The following is a 6,000-nucleotide window of genomic DNA, read 5'->3' as shown; positions in this document are numbered from 1 at the left end:
CCACACCACAGCTGCTGCACCGAGGAGCCGGTCTCTTTCCTCTGCTCCGGTCCCACAAACAGCCCGGATGAGACTTTTTTGGCCTGAAATGAACCTGTTGAGGCTTCGTTCAGGAACACTCACTCGTCGCAGAGTGACATCTCGGGTTCAGAGCGAAGTCAGTAGATCGGAGGCAAACATGGTCTGAAGTGGCCCATCGCTGGTATGCACAACAAAGGAAAAAAATAATAACAATACACTCTGTATGATAAAAGGAGCCAACAGGAGAGACTTCATTAAATTAAACCACATGGTTTGGTGTTTCCGTAAACTGTTTGAAGCAGGAACATTGTCTCATGCAGGGGATTAGCACTGATGAGTCATAACCTGTGATTAGACTATGCTTCATTTAAGGTGTTGACTCTAAATGCCAATGTACATCTTGGTTTGCACATAATCCTGTGTGACAGTCCTCTGTTGTTTATGAAGATCGGAATGACCGAACAACAACTACGTCCTTTTCAATTTTAAAGATCTAAATATGTTTATGATAAAAAGGCTTCATACACACACACACACACACACTTTCCCTAGTAGAACTTTGCATTGACTTCCATTCATTATATTCAGCCTAACCCAAAGCATTATCCTGAACCGCAACTATGAAAAAATCATGCCGAACCCTAACTTTAACCAAACCACAATTCACATCTTACTCCGCATGAACTCGGAAAAGTAGTTTTGCCTCATTAGGGCAATGCTTTGGTCCCCATGAGATCTACTGGTCCTCACAAGGTCAGTGTTATTACTGGAAAAAGGTCCTATAAGGGTAATAAAAAAGTACACACACACACAGTCAAATATATTCCTTCACACAAAGACACATATACATCCACACACTATTTGGTGTGGCTGGAAGAGCATTTGTTCCATATCTTTGTCTGATGGAGACGGTGATGTAGATTTGTTGGGGTGTAATGTTCACTCTGGAAAACGGCTGCCAGGTCCGTGTAGGTGGCCTGAAGCCGTCTCTGCCAAATTACTATATTACATACTGTTAATGTCTGAAAGCCGAAGCTGGTTGGAAAAATATAAGAATGTGTGCATTTGTGTGTGTGAGTATATACATGACTACGTTACGTGCAAGGGTGAAGGGAAAATATCTCCCTCCGCTTCTGTAAATCGTTAACTTATTTAATGTACCTGCATTTTTTAAAGTAATACGTATTTGGAAAATACCCAAATGTACTTTCTTGCTGAGATGAGATGGGAAGATTGATACCACTCTCATATGTTTCTATTAAATGTGAAGATACAGCCAGCAGCCTTTTAGCGAGTATATGTCATAAGTCTCGCTGAACATGTCTTCATAAGGACATTGTTTTTTGCTTCGTAAAAATCTAATATTTAAGTTCCTTGGTCTAAACCAAAGACATTGAGTCTATGAGCGAGTCGGCGGGTCGCAGCCGGTTCAGACATGTCTGTAATAACAGCAGGAGGCAGGTTTCAGACAGCAGGGATTACGGTCAACAAATTAGAAAAATGACTTTATAGAGGAGCCCTGATGAACTCTATGTAGACAAAGCATGAGATAAACAACTGCCACTCGAGTAAACTTTGCTCACAAACTAATCACTGTTGGCGTTGTGAAAAGCGCGAGGGGTTTACGTTTCTGATAGCAGCTGCCACAGAGGATGCCGATTTGACTTTGAATATCGAAGAAAGGAAACCGCAGGAATACGCTTATTTTTTTCAGAAAGCCCGATGAAGGAAAGAAAAGTTGCACCGAGTCACAGAAGCTGGCGGAACAAAGGCTAGCTTGTATTGTCATGCCCTCGGCTCTCTGTGGCTCAGGACATAAATCTTCCATAAAACCACAGCGTATGGCTTTTATACTTCCATCTTTGTCCGGATAAACAAAATATAACTGTAGGCATCAGTTTCCAGATCGCTTTCAGTCCTTGGGTAGTCCTTATGCTAATTAAGTCGAGGAAACTAACTGTGCTAGCGGCACAATGAGCTCTTATTTACAGACATGAGACTGGTGTCAATCTCCTCGTATAACTAACAAATAAAAATGTGTGTCCTAGAAAGCCTGAGAGCATTTTTAAAATAAGAAATACCTGTTGTACATCTTTACAAGTGAAATTACACCCGTTGCATAATGAAAATATCCCTGTTCTTCCTTGTGCAACAGAAACTCAACAGATGTGATCGGGCCAGATGTGGATCCACTTGCAATGAAAGATGAGTCAGCGGAGAAAAGAGGAATGATTTGACTTTATGCACTTTATTTTACAATGACAATTTAATCCAAGTGAAGGACGCGGTATTGACTCCTGCCCTTTTGTCTTTCTCATGATGGAAAACTCAAAACATGTGGCTCGGTGAAATTTCAAAGCAGGAACGCTCCAGCGGGGCATTTCAGGCATATGTATGTTTTACCACTAAGTTACAAGATGTCAGTGTGCCCTCGCATCCTCACACACTAAACCTAAACCACATGTTTGGCACACAACGCTTCTCACCACAACCAGGGTCTGAGCCAGTAACTGCTACGTCCATGTAAGGGTAGTGCAACTCACATTTTATGTGGTTAAGAAGTTGTTTCAGCTAAGCTTAGTTCTGCAGTGTATGTAACTCAAGATTTAATCTGCAGCCAAGTACCCATCCAATGTTCCCATAGAAATACAGTATTTGAGTGGATGAAAAAAAAAAATGTAAATCAAGGTCCAGTAGTTGTTCAAAACACATATTGGTGATCCAGACTTAAAACCATCTGGAAGAAATAACAGGCAACTTAGTTGTTCCTAAAAGTTCTGGGAAAGTTTCGAGATTTTTCTCGAGATTTCACGCACTTTAGGCAAGTGTCAGTAATAAATACATCTTATAATGGATAGTTCAAGCACAGTCGCAAAGGTCTTAAATTCTAAGAGTCTGGCTCTGGCGTTTCTTGGTTCACAGACCCTGATGGGGGATAAATGACGTATCAGGTGGCTGTTCATGTCTCTGCAGCCATGTGTGTTTTTATACGGTCACATGCTCTGGACCAAGTGCTCTGTCTGCGTGTGTTGTCACTCGGCAGCATTTCAAAAGAAAAATGCAGCAATTTATTGTAACTCAGTCTCAGATTGCGTTTCCCTGTCACAGTAGATATTCTGTTGGAAAACATGGGGACATGTAATGCTGGTTTAATTACCTCCGCCAACGAGGTTATGTTTTCGTCTGGGTTCTTATGTTTTTGTTTGTCTGTCTGTTATTACGCAGAATTACGCAACCACTACAGGATGGATTATCATGGCACTGGGTGGAATGATGTGGTCTGGGGCAGGGAAAAAGTCTTTTATAAGTTGTCACTGATCTGTGTCAGCGGGTAAATCCAGGAAATTTACTGTCACTTTCTTTAACATCGCGAGATGGTTTATTTGCAACATTTTCATTGATTTCTTGAAGAATAGTTAATGGATCTTTATGAATAAAACAGGCAGTTTTCTGTCTGTTTAAGTCTGTTATTGGGGGGGGGGGGGTTAGACAAAAACTAATGGACAGATTAACTTGAAACTTGCTGGAAGGATGTGGTATGGTCAGGGAAGAACCAAATACATTTTGGTGCAGATCTAACAATGAAAATGTCATAATATTTAGAGAATAACTCATTGTTCTTGATGAAAAAAATCTGACACTTTTGGGGACTTATGGTGAAGATCCAAATAAAAATCAGGCTCTTGTGAAGGTACGAGTGCCCTTCTAGAAACACAAGTGTAGCAATTAAGTGCAGACTCTTTCCACTGTTTTCCAGCACACTCAACACAAAATCTAAAACAGATTTCTGAATCTGTCTATTGTAAACTTCACATGTAAGATTAATGAGGGTTATTCCAAAAAAAAGTCGAGAAGGCGTCTCTTCAGATTCAGCCCACGTGATCGGTTTCATGGTGGCAGCTCTCACAAACACAAACCTGGAAATACAGAGAGCCCATTTTTCACCACGAACATAATTACATTGAATCAATTTAAAAGCCTGTGGAAACTTGGAAGTGAATGCCGGTGGTGTGATGTTTAAAGCCCTCTGCATGCTTCTCACAGAGTGTTTGTCAGATTGTCAAAATGGGAAAAGGAAGGAAAGCTAACTTCTCTCTCAAACTCTCAACTTGCACTTCGGCCCACCTTTGAATGTGGCTGTTCTATGGGAAAGTCTTAAAAAGCATATTATGGCCGTGTTGCTTTCAGAGGGCGTCGCTCTTTGCAGTTTTTGGCGTCTTTTGCTGTGAAAGATCAGTCACTCCCAGTCAGGACAGACCGATTGGCTCACAAATCACAAACCCTCCCCTAACTCGGTCAGCACCCACAGGTAAGTCCAAGCCTCGATATCTTTCCCAGTTGGACCTTGCTTAAGGGGAAATCAATTTATGGTCAGCAGTGAAATTTGGACACAACTATTAAAAATTGGCTCCCAAACACGACTCGGTTCCCTTTATTTGAGCCAAGAGGCGTATAAAGCACGGATTGCTCTCGTAACCATCACAAGTCTTTTTAAACACCTTTGCCTTGACTACAGGTCATGTGAACTTGTACGTTTCAGCCAGCATATCCTGGCGGAGCTGATTCCTGTGTGCCAGCTGTCGCCCTGCACTTCTGTGTGATGATCGTGCCAATTCGATGTAGGTCACGCTCTGACTTGTGCTCATTTAGGTGTGCACCAAGCCTGAGTTCCTGTCAAATTAACAAAGTACTGGCATTAACAGTTGTGATAAAGTTTCTGCTGGAGAGAGAGGGGATGGAGGCAGCCATGACTGCAGGCTAGAGGAAGACAAAGGTGAAAGAATTCAAACTTCACTTTTGGTTTTTAATGATTTTCTTTTTTTTAATCTGAGGTTACAACAAATGGCTTTAATATGTTAATAGTTGCCATTAGAATCCTGTTTAAATCAGTACCAGGCCCTGAGGGTCTGAAGATACCGTCCTCCAGAAGAGGAGCTGAGGAATTTTTCCTTTGACATTTAGCAGACGCTCAAAGTCCTCGGTGTAATACACATCTGTACACCATGATCGCACTTTCCCTCCTCGACGGAATCTGTTTTTCCTTTGAACGCAGATCTGTTGTAGCACCCTGGCATTCGCTTTTCAGTCTTTATGTTGTACATGTCCATTAATTTGAAATGTGCAGTGTGGAAAAAATGAATCGTAGGGCAAACTGATCACCGTCCTAGTGATCAGCTACTTAGAACAGGAAATGGCCTGTACAGCTAATAAAGTCGACTTCTCTATGTTCCTGTGCCCGACTGGTTTTATTTAAAAATCTGGAATCTAAATGAAGGTAATACTGAGAGATGAATGATCCAACTGTTGGACTTTGCAGTTTCAACCAAATCAGGAAAGTGAGCTGCTTTCTGGCCCACATTCGCTGGATATCCATACAATTGCAACAGCCCTTGAAAATCCATTAGGTTCTTTATATGATGAGCCGATCAGATGCTAAATCCCTGAGGATACATTGTAATTGTCACTTATTTCCTAACCCTTGTGTCTGTGTTGACTACCTCAGAGGCTGAACAAGAAGTTAATGACCACAACAGATGTGCTCTTAAGTATTTCAGCCTTCTTCATTAGCAATTGACTGTTCAACAAACCCCCTCTCTTAACAGTGATGATCTAATTCCAGATTCAATACTTTAATGCCATGTAAAAAAAGTTGTTTGAATTTGTCTGGGTGAATTCACCCGAACAAAGATGAGAAAAAATACACACACTCAAAATACAATAGGGAGTATCCATCCAACCGTTATCTATGCCATGGCATTGGCTGGAGCCAATCTCAGCTCACTGGCTGAGAGGTGAGGTACACCCTGCAAATAACAGGGCAACATCAATTCTTAAAGATATAATATAATCAAGTCTTCATTGAAATATCTAAATATGAATAGACCTATGTTATATCAGGGTTTCCCAGAGATTTCCTTCAATCTATGGCAGTAATGGGTGGCATATTCACGCTCACGAAGGCCACTCTAAAGGCTAAAG

Source organism: Platichthys flesus, chromosome 5 (genome assembly GCF_949316205.1).
Source record: "Platichthys flesus chromosome 5, fPlaFle2.1, whole genome shotgun sequence".
Taxonomy (NCBI): Eukaryota; Metazoa; Chordata; class Actinopteri; order Pleuronectiformes; family Pleuronectidae; genus Platichthys; species Platichthys flesus.
Note: the sequence above shows the minus strand (reverse complement) of the source record.